At 42.7% G+C, this 11,901-nt stretch overlaps 1 protein-coding gene across 1 annotated transcript in view; it reads right to left on the reverse strand.

The window, feature by feature from the left end:
• EDC3 (enhancer of mRNA decapping 3) overlaps positions 1-1,130 on the reverse strand; it is a 53,680-nt gene extending 52,550 nt beyond the window's left edge. The window contains exon 1 of the mRNA XM_081227451.1: positions 971-1,130. The gene's annotated coding sequence lies outside the window, so the exon portion shown is untranslated. The remainder of the gene's footprint in view (positions 1-970) is intronic.
• Between the last annotated feature and the right edge of the window lie 10,771 nt (positions 1,131-11,901).

Below are 11,901 nucleotides of genomic sequence, written 5' to 3' on the forward strand. Positions count from 1 at the left end.
TGAGCCATGGCCGCTGGGCCTGCGCGTCCGGAGCCTGTGCTCCACAACGGGAGAGGCCACGACAGTGAGAGGCCCGCGTACCACAAAAAAAAAAAAAAAAAAAGCCTAGAATCCATCTGAGGTTTCCAGTTGAAACAGTGACCTGCTCAGGGGCAGTCACTTAAGTTTTGATGGGATTGAGACAGACCGCAGACTGAAATCAGTTTAGCCTGTGGCTAGGAAAGAGAACAAAAACCATTCTGGGTCTCGAGTTCCTCACCTGTAACCACAGGAGAGGACTGTTAGGACTCCTAGCTCCGGAACTGGGAGGTTTACTGACAACCAACTGGCCAAGCAGGTGAAGACTATGCCTCCCACACACCAAAACACTTGAACTTGAACCATTCAACAAGTCAATTACTGATCAAGTCAACTAATATCGTACAAAGACTACTGATAATAAGAAGCTAAGACTTACACGAACTGCAGTAAACAATCAAGGGGAAGTCCCCAGGATTCAGCAGAAGCTGCACCCTAGCAGGTATCATTATTTCTCATTCACCCTTCCCTCTCAGAGTCCAGTTCACCTCTGTCCTCCAGCTATCAGTCATGAATGTGGCACTCGCGCTCTTCCCTGCCACCGTACTTCATTGTGCAAAAGGAAACTGAAGCAGGGAGCAATGAGTGGGCGGGCTGCAGGAGACATCAACAAGGCTAAACTAAGAGCCTAGGCGGCTAATGCCTCACACCTCCCACAATTCCTCAACTATTTAGAATCCCGCTCCCCTCGGCCTCCCACCTCAAACCATGCCCCGGAGGCAAGCCCTAGTAATGGGCCCCCTGCGCACCCGAAGCGGCCCCCAGCTCATGCCAGCCTCTAAAAAGGTCTGCAAGGCCTGGAACCACGAAGCCTAAAAGCAAACCCTCCTGCAACCCCGGAAGCCCCCTCCCACGAGCGCCCACTAGCCACCCGCCTCCCCCTCGCTCCCACCTCCACGCCGCCGGGCCTGCGCCTCCTGCGCACACCACACCAACACGGCCCTGAAACACCGCAGGACCCAGAGACCACGGGGCTTCTCCACATCCACCCAGACAGCCGCGGCCGCCGCCAGAAGCGCCCGCGACTCCCCGCCGCCGCCGTGAGGTCACTTCCGGCGCGACGCCTCGGAAACCGGAAGGCCGGCCGCTGAGGGGCGGGGCGCCCGAGAAATTTGAGAGTTTGGGAAGAGCGCTGCTAGGGTCAGCTCTGTGGCCTTCCAGAACCGCACCTGCTATCCATTTTGCAATCCCCGCCTTATTATATCGAGTGGAGTCTGGGTTCGAGCTGGAGTCCTATCCGCACTCCCCGCCTCAGATGCCTGGGGAGCTCCCCTCTCTCGCGTAGTCTTGATAAAAAGCTCCGGCTTGGGGCTTCCCTGGTGGCGCAGTGGTTGAGAGTCCGCCTGCCAATGCAGGGGACGCGGGTTCGTGCCCCGGTCCGGGAAGATCCCACATGCCGCGGAGCGGCTGGGCCCGTGAGCCGTGGCCGCTGAGCCTGCGCGTCCGGAGCCTGTGCTCCGCAATGGGAGAGGCCACAACAGTGAGAGGCCCGCGTACCGCAAAAAAAAAAAAAAGCTCCGGCTTTCCCTCTTGGGCTAATAGCCGAGCCAGAGCGGAAGACTTCGGCGTGGAGGGCGCCTGGTCACGTGGCCCCATCCTTGATCAGTTGCAGCTGTGGGTGCAATTAGTAGGCCCCCGTGATGGATTAAAGGAAACAAAAAATTCCCTTCATGGTTGATCTTCAAAGTTTATCAGCTTCAGCTCGTTATTGGCCTAGTGTCAGCCAGTCTGTGCTTGACTACATTCCACCACCCCCACCTCCAGTACTCGGTACACAGGAAAGTGCCACTCTCCTTTCCGTGGCATTTTAGAGTCTTCGTAGTCTTGATTTTGAAAAGAGCAGGTGTTTAGGGCCAAGACTGAGTGTAATGAGGAATTTTGGAGTTTGAGTTTACAAGGTTATCTTGAGGCAAGTTTGCAAGGTTATCTTGAAGGCTGACACCTGGTTTAGGAACCACGGCTTGGTCAGGCAGCATAGAGTAGGGCCGTGGTTCCAAATCTGGCTCTGCAAAATCAGTTTAAGAACTTAAATTTTTTTTTCTTTTCAGGAGCTCTCCCTTCCCTTCCTCCATCACTAGAGATCCCATTTTAGTAGGTCTGGGGGGGCCGTGGCATCTATTATTTTAAAGGTTCCTTCCAGTCAATTCTTAGCACACCCCAGGTTTGGGAACCATTGGTGTATCAGACTCAGAGTTGAATCCTTGCCCTACCTTTTCTTTTTAGTTATTATTATTTTACAAACGAGCTGTGCAACTCTGGAGATAATAGCTAACAAAGTTGCTGTGAAAGTAAATGAGATAGGGCTTCCCTGGTGGCGCAGTGTTGGGAGTCCACCTGCTGATGCAGGGGACACGGGTTCGTGCCCCGGTCCAGGAAGATCCCACATGCCGTGGAGTGGCTGGGCCCGTGAGCCATAGCCGCTGGGCCTGCGCGTCCGGAGCCTGTGCTCCGCAATGGGAGAGGCCACAGCAGTGAGAGGCCCGCGTACCCCCCCCCCAAAAAAAAAAAGAAAAAAAAGAAAGTAAATGAGATAATGTGCGCCTGAGCATGATTGATAGTCCAAAAAAAAGGTGGTTAATTCTCTTATGCCTCCCTTTGGTTCTATGGTTCTGTAGTCCACTCCAAATGATTTTTTAAACTCACAGGAGAGATTGGAGACCTTCAAGATGGCAGAGGAGTAAGACGTGGAGATGACCTTCCTCCCCACAAATACATCAGAAATATACCTACATGTGGAACAACTCCTACAGAACACCTACTGAACGCTGGTGGAAGACCTCAGACTTCCCAGAAGATATATATATATATATTTTGCCTTTTTCTCTTTTTCTGAGTGTGTATGTGTATGCTTCTTTGTGTGATTTTGTCTGTATAGCTTTGCTTTTACCATTTGTCCTAGGGTTCTGTCTGTCCTTTTTTTTTTTTTTTAGTACAGTTTTTAGCGCTTGTTATCATTGGTGGATTTGTTTTTTGCTTTGGTTGCCCTCTTCTTTTTTTATTACTTTTTAATTTTTTAATTTTTAATTTTAATAACTATTTTCTCTTTCTTTTCTTTCTTTCTCCCTTTTCTTGTGAGCCATGCGGCTGACAAGGTCTTGGTGCTCCAGCCGGGTATCAGGCCTATGCCTCTGAGGTGGGAGAGCCGAGTTCAGGACATTGGTCCACCAGAGACCTCTGGCTCCAAGTAATATCAAAAGGCAAAAGCTCTCCCAGAGATCACCATCTCAATGCTAAGACCCAGCTCCACTCAAGGACCAGCAAGCTACAGTGCAGGACACCCTATGCCAAACAACTAGCAAGACAGGAACACAACCCCACCCATTAGCAGAGAGGCTGCCTAAAATGATAATAAGGTCACAGACACCCCCAAAACACACCACCGGACGCAGTCCTGACCACCAGAAAAACAAGATCCAGCCTCATCCATCAGAACACAGGCACTAGTCCCCTCCACCAGGAAGCCTACACAACCCACTGAACCAACCTTAGCCACTGGGCACAGACACCAAAAACAATGGGAACTATGAACCTGCAGCTTGCAAAAAGGAGACCCCCCAAACACAGTAAGTTAAGCAAAATGAGAAGACAGAGAAATACACAGCAGATGAAAGAGCAAGGTAAAAATCCACCAGACCAAACAAATGAAGAGGAAATAGGCAGTCTACCTGAAAAACAATTCAGACTAATGATAGTAAAGATGATCCAAAATCTTGGAAATAGAATGGAGAAAATTCAAGAAACGTTTAACAAGGACCTAGAAGAACCAAAGAGCAAACAAACAGTGATGAACAACACAATAAATGAAATTAAAAGTTCTCTAAAAGGAATCAATAGCATAACTGAGGCAGAAGAACAGATAAGTGACCTGGAAGATAAAATAGTGGAAATAACTACTGCAGAGCAGAATAAAGAAAAAAGAATGAAAAGAATTGAGGACAGTCTCAGAGACCTCTGGGACAACATTAAATGCACCAACATTTGAATTATAGGGATCCCAGAAGAAGAGGAGAAAAAGAAAGGGACTGAGAAAATATTTGAAGAGATTATAGGTGAAAACTGCTAATATGGGAAAGGAAATAGTCAATCGAGTCTGGGAAGCGCAGAGAGTCCCATACAGGCTAAATCCAAGGAGAAACACGGCAAGACATATTAATCAAACTATCAAAAATTAAATAATACAAAGAAAAAATATTAAAAGCAGCAAGGAAGAAGCAACAAGTAACACACAAGGGAATCCCCATTAGGTTAATAGCTGATCTTTCAGCAGAAAATCTGCAAGCCAGAAGGGAGTGGCAGGACATATTTAAAGTGATAAAAGGGAAAAACCTACAATGAAGATTACTCTACCCAGTAAGGATCTCATTCAGATTCAACAGAGAAATTAAAACCTTTACAGACAAGCAAAAGCTAAGAGAATTCAGCACCACCAAACCCGCTTTACAACAAAGGCTAAAGGAACTTCTCTAGGCAGGAAACACAAGAGAAGGAAAAGACCTACAATAACAAACCCAAAACAATTCAGAAAATGGTAATAGGAACATACATATCGATAATTAACCTAAATGTAAATGGATTAAATGCTCCAACCAAAAGACATAGACTGGCTGAATGGATACAAAAATAAGACCCATATATATGCTGTCTACAAGAGACCCACTTCAGACCTAGGGACACATACAGACTGAAAGTGAGGGGATGGGAAAAGATATTCCATGCAAATGGAAATCAAAAGAAAGCTGGAGTAGCAATTCTCATATCAGACAAAATAGACTTTAAGATAGAGACTATTACAATAGACAAAGAAGGATACTACATAATGATCCAAGAAGACGATATAACAATTGTAAATATGCACCCAACATAGGAGCACCTCAATACATAAGGCAAATGCTAACAGCCATAAAAGGGGAAATCGACAGTAACACAATCATATTAGGGGACTTTAACACCCCACTTTCACCAATGGACAGATCATCCAAAATGAAAATAAATAAGGAAACACAAGCTTTAAATGATACATTAAACAAGATGGACTTAATTGATATTTATAGGACATTCCATCTAAAAACAACAGAATACACTTTCTTCTCAAGTGCTCATGGAACATTCTCCAGGATAGATCATATCTTGGGTCACAAATCAAGCCTTGGTAAATTTAAGAAAATTGAAATCGTATCAAGTATCTTTTCTGACCACAACGCTATGAGACTAGATATCAATTACAGAAAAAAATCTGTAAAAAATACAAACACATGGAGGCTAAATAATACACTACTAAATAACCAAGAGGTCACTGAAGAAATCAAAGAGGAAATTTAAGAATACCTAGAAACAAATGACAATGAAAACACGACAACCCAAAACCTATGGGATGCAGCAAAAGCAGTTCTAAGAGGGAAGTTTATAACAATACAATCCTACCTCAAGAAACAAGAAACACCTCAAATAAATAACCTAAAGCAATTACACCTAAAGCAATTAGAGAAAGAACAAAAAAACTCCAAAGTTAGCAGAAGGAAAGAAATCATATAGATCGGATCAGAAATAAATGAAAAAGAAGGAAACAATAGCAAAGATCAATAAAACTAAAAACTGGTTCTTTGAGAAGATAAAGTTGATAAACCATTAGCCAGACTCATTAAGAAAAAAAGGAAGAAGACTCAAATCAATAGAATTAGAAATGAAAAAGGAGAAGTAACAACTGACACTGCAGAAATGCAAAGGATCATGAGAGATTACTACAAGCAACTATATGCCAATAAAATGGACAACCTGGAAGAAATGGACAAATTCTTAGAAAAGCACAACCTTCTGAGACTTAACCAGGAAGAAATAAAAAATATAAACAGACCAGTCACAAGCACTGAAATTGCGACTGTGATTAAAAATCTTCCAACAAACAAAAACCCAGGACCGGATGGCTTCACAGGAAAATTCTATCAAACATTTAGAGAAGACCTAACACATATCCTTCTCAAACTCTTCCAAAATATAGCAGAGGGAGGAACACTCCCAAATTCATTCTACAAGGCCACCATCACCCTGATACCAAAACCAGAGAAAAATGTCACAAAAAAGAAAACTACAGGCCAATATCACTTATGAACATAGATGCAAAAATCCCCAACAAAATACTAACAAAGAGAGTCCAAGAGCACATTAAAAGGATCAGATAACATGATCAATTGGGGTTTATCCAAGGAATGCAAGGATTCTTCAGTATACGCAAATCAATCAATGTGATAAACCATATTAACAAACTGAAGGAGAAAAACCATATGATCATCTCAATAGATGCAGAAAAAGCTTTCGACAAAATTCAACACCCATTTATGGTAAAAACGCTACAGAAAGTAGGCATAGAGGGAACTTACCTCAACATAATAAAGGCCATATATGACAAACCCACAGCCAACATCGTTCTCAATGGTGAAAAACAGAAACCATTTCCTCTAAGATCAGGAACAAGACAAGGTTGTCCACTCTCACGACTATTATTCAATATAGTTTTGGAAGTTTTAGCCACAGCAATCAGAGAAGAAAAAGAAATGAAAGGAATCCAAATCAGAAAAGAATAAGTAAAGTTGTCACTGTTTGCAGATGACATGATACTATACATAGAGAATCCTAAAAATGCCACCAGAAAACTACTAGAGCTAATCAATGAACTTGGTAAAGTTGCAGGATACAAAATTAATGCACAGAAGTCTCTTGCATTCCTATACACTACTGATGAAAAATCTGAAAGAGAAATTAAGGGAAGACTCCCATTTACCACTGCAAAAAAAGAATAAAATACCTAGGAATAAACCTACCTAGGGAGACAAAAGACCTGTGTGCAGAAAGCTATAAGATACTGATGAAAGAAATTAATGATGATACCAACGGATGGAGAGATATACCATGTTCTTGGATTGGAAGAATCAATATTGTGAAAATGACTCTACTACCCAAAGCAAAGTACAGGTTCAATGCAATCCCTTTCAAATTACCAATGGCATTTTTTATGAAACTAGAACAAATAATCATAAAATTTGTATGGAGACAAAAAAGACCCTGAATAGCCAAAGCAGTCTTGAGGGAAAAAAACGGAGCTGGAGGAAACAGACTACCTGACTTCAGACTATACCACAAAGCTACAGTAATCAAGACTGGTACTGGCACAAAAACAGAAACATAGATCAATGGAACAGGATAGAAAGCCCAGAGATAAACCCATGCACATATGGTCAACTGATCTATGACAAAGGAGGCAAGGATATACAATGGAGAAAAGACAGTCTCTTCAATAAGTGGTGCTGGGAAAACTGGACAGCTACATGTAAAAGAATGAAATTAGAACACTCCCTAACACCATACACAAAAATGAACTCAAAATGGATTAGAGACCTAAATGTAAGACTGGACACTATAAAACTCTTAGAGGAAAATATAGGAAGAACACTCTTTGACATAAATCACAGCAAGATCTTTTTTGATCCACCTCCTGGAGTAATGGAAATAAAAACAAAAATAAACAAATGGGACCTAATGAAACTTCAAAGCTTTTGCACAGCAAAGGAAACCATAAACAAGACGAAAAGACAACCCTCAGAATGGGAGAAAATATTTGCAAATGAATCAACGGACAAAAGATTAATCTCCAAAATATATAAACAGCTCATGCAGCTCAATATTAAAGAAACAAACAACCCAATCCAAAAATGCACAGAAGACCTAAATAGACATTTCTCCAAAGAAGACATACAGATGGCCAAGAAGCACATGAAAAGCTGCTCAACATTACTAATTATTAGAGAAATGCAAATCAAAACTACAGTGAGGTATCACGTCACACCGGTTAGAATGGACATTATCAGAAAATCTACAAACAACAAATGCTGGAGAGGGTGTGGAGGAAAGGGAACCCTTTTGCACTGTTGGTGGGAATGTAAATTGATACAGCCACTGTGGAGAACAGTGTGGAGGTTCCTTAAAAAGCTAAAACTAGAATTACCATATGATCCAGCAATCCCACTACTGGGCATATACCCAGAGAAAACCATAATTCAAAAAGACACATGCACCCCAATGTTCATTGCAGCATTATTTACAACAGCCAGGTCATGGAAGCAACCTAAATGCCCATCGACAGATGAATGGATAAAGAAGTTGTGGTACATATATACAATGGAATATTCCTCAGCCATAAAAAGGAACGAAATTGAGTCATTTGTTGAGGCATGGATGGATCTAGAGACTGTCATACAGAGTGAGGTAAGTCAGAAAGAGAAAAACAAATATCGTATATTAACGCGTGTATGTGGAACCTAGAAAAATGGTACAGATGAACCGGTTTGCAGGGCAGAAGTTGAGACACAGATATAGAGAACAAATGTATGGACACCAAGGGGGGAAAGCTGCGGGGGGTCGGGATGGATGGTGGTGTGATGAATTGGGTGATTGGGATTGACATGTATACACTGATGTGTATAAAATTGATGACTAATAAGAACCTGCTGTATAAAAAAATAAATAAAATAAAATTTAAAAATTAAAAAGAAGAAATTATGTACTTCACATCCCGTTGTAAGGGTGATGGCTTAGCAAATTAATGGTGGATTCAACCCTGGGACTCAGGTCTCCATTACTTATATGTAGAGAGAACATATGTCCCAGTTTGCCTAAAACACTCCCAGTTCACACCTGTTACTCATAGTAATTATTATCACCTGCTTTTATTCTCAAATGTGTTCTGGTTTAGACAATAAATTCCATAGTCACCCTACTTATATAGCATAAGTTTTGGGGCCAGGCAACCATTACTATTTACTTATAAGATTATTTTTCTTTTATGTGATCTCAAAGGTTTATGTGTCTTAAACTTTTACATGTCATTTTATGAGAGGTAACGTACATGAAAGCAGGTCCCAGACTATAAAATGCTAAACAAAGGTCAGGATTAAAAATAATAATAACCTTGGATTAGGCAAGATTTTCTTAAATATGACACGAAAAACACAAGCAACAAAAGAAAAAATAAGTTGTACTTCATCAAAATGAAAAATTTGGGACCTTCAACGGACATATCAAGAAAGTAAAAAGACGACCCATAGAATGGGAGAAAATATTTGCAAATCATATATCTGATAAGGATCTAGTATCCAGAATAAAGAACTCTCACACCTCAACAACAAGAAGATGAACAACTCAATTAAAAAATGGGCAAAGTACTTGATAGACACCATCAATTTTATCATGGAAGTTAATGGGGAAATGGATTTATCTCATAGAACCTTGCCTTGCCATCAAACTTGTTGCAGTTTTCTCATCCCATTAAACAAGAAGTTTCCAAAGAAACGAACCCAGGTTTGTCAAGGGATAGCTTTGCATTTTTGACTGAAATCATCTGAGAATTGCCTTCCCTTTGTATGTCATTTTGGTGAAATCAACTTAGGCATGAAACAGTAGTCTGTGCAGTAAGCAGGGCTCCTGAATCACTGCAGATGAGGTTGGACTTGAAGGGTCATCCCAAGGAGTCTGTGGTCCACCCAGCCACAGCAACAAACCTCTCTCCCTCAATGCAATGTTCTCTCTTCTCTTATACCTCTCCCACCACACTCTGTAATCTTTACCACGTCCTTGGTTTTCTCTTTCAAGCTTCTTTCCCAGTGTCTAAACTAGAGAAAATTATCTTAATTTTTAAAATGGGGCAGGGATAGATATTGAGCAAAGAACAAAGGGCACCTAGAACTGTGCTGGGTAATAGGGGAGGGTGTGTTGCCTGTCTGAAAAGATGTCCAAGGAGAGAACAGACGACAACTGTCACTGGCGTGGCAGCAGCCTTGCCTCAGGTGTGAGGCCTCTCCCAGCTCCAGCTGCTCAGCCTTGGTGTCCTCCCTCTCCTTCCCCTCGGATACTCAGAGAGAAACCGGTTCAGCAACAGTTAGGCTTTTCAGATGCTGCCGCTGAGTTGCCACTTCTTACTCCAGTCCTGGGACTTTAGTTTCAGGAACGTCACCTTCACAACTCTCAGGTTCCCAGGCAAGCCTTAAGGGTTGCGTGAAGACACAGAAGCTCCTGATTTTCCTCAGCTGGACCTGCAAGCTAGCTATTAAAATGTTCAGGAGTGGTGATCTCACTGTGCAGACACATAGGTGGACCAAATAGAAGCCCCGATGTTGGTGGGGAGAGGATTGGATGGGAAAGCCTCCTAGCTCGCCATGGCTAACAGCCCAGAGCCTGGGCTCCCTTCCAGGTGCAGTGTGCTCCTGGGGACTTAGAAACTAGGTGTCCTCCCCAAGCATATCTCAAGGGTCAGACTACTGTGCAAAATGTTTAGGAGTTCAGGACACTTGTGCACGTTCCCCACGGCCCAATTAAGTGAATACTGCAAGCTGGATCTCTCCTTGCTCCCTTGCTCTCCTCCTCCACTACCACTCACCTTAGAGCCACATCCTGACATATCTGATGTTCCCCCTGCAAGAGAAGTGCTGAGGGCTTCCCTGGTGGCACAGTGGTTAAGAATCCGACTGCCAATGCAGGGGATGCAGGTTTGAGCCCTGGTCTCGGAAGATCTCACATGCCGCAGAGCAACTAAGCCCGTGACCCACAACTACTGAGCCTGCGTGCCACAACTACTGAAGCCCACGCGCCTAGAGCCCGTGCTCTGCAACAAGAGAAGCCACCGCAATGAGAAGCCCACGACCACAACAAAGAGTAGCCCCCGCTTGCCACAACTAGAGAAAGCCCGTGCGCAGCAACGAAGACCTAATGCAGCCAAAAATAAAAACAAATAAACAAATAAATTTATTTTTTAAAAAAAGAGAAGTGCTGGGAAAAGTGGGAAGTAAATGAATAATTTCACATACAGTGTAAAAACATTTAAACAAAGTGATAAACCCAAGAATGCTCTGGGCTGTTTTGCAAGTGTGCATTTTCTTCTTCTTCTCCTTCTTCTTCTTCTCCTTCTTCTTCTTCTTCTTCTTCTTCTTCTTCTTCTTCTTCTTCTCCTTCTCCTTCTCCTTCTCCTCCTCCTCCTCCTCCTTCTTCATCTCCTTCTTCTTCTTCTTCTTCTTCTTCTTCTTCTTCTTCTTCTTCTTCTTCTTCTTCTTCTTCTTCTTCTTCTTTCTTCTTTCTTCTTTCTTCTTCTTATAGATTCAGAGTACTCTATGGAGGACCCACTAAGAGATGTTCAGGAAAAGTCCCAACGGGGAAACATATCTTTATTTACTAATCATCAAATCCTTTGGAAAGATCAGACAGAGGTGTGAACAAGAGAAAAGTAAGCCCAGAGAGGCAAACGAGATGCTCCAAGTAACCCATAAAGTTATTAGGGAAGGCCTGATTAATCAACAAGTATTTATGGTATGCCAGCCATGTGCTCAGCCCCAGTGCTAGAAGATGGGATGGAGGCAACAAAGAAATAGGCCTGCCCTTACTGTTCAGCCAGGGAAACCAAATTAACACAGTGTATCAATTTTTTTATTGCTGTATAACAAACTCTCCCAAAATTTAGTGACTTAAAATAACAAGCACTTATTTAGCTCATTACTCTTTGGATTAGTTGGATTGTTCTGCTACTTGGGCTAGTCCTGGCTGATCTTGGCTGGATTCACTCAAGGAAGGTTGACTAGGGTCTGGCTGCTTTAGGGTGACCTTGACTTTGTTAACTGCTTTCTGTTTCATATGGTCTTTTATCCTCCAGCAGGCTAACCCGGATTTGTTCTCATGGTGGTGGCAGGATTCCAAGAGAGGACAGAAGTGTGCAAGGTTTCTTGAGGCCTGGGTATCACTTCCAATGCATTCTGTTGACCAAAGCTGGTCACAGACCAGCTTAGATTC

Source organism: Mesoplodon bidens, assembly GCF_964165515.1.
Source record: "Mesoplodon bidens genome assembly, chromosome: 3".
Taxonomy (NCBI): Eukaryota; Metazoa; Chordata; class Mammalia; order Artiodactyla; family Ziphiidae; genus Mesoplodon; species Mesoplodon bidens.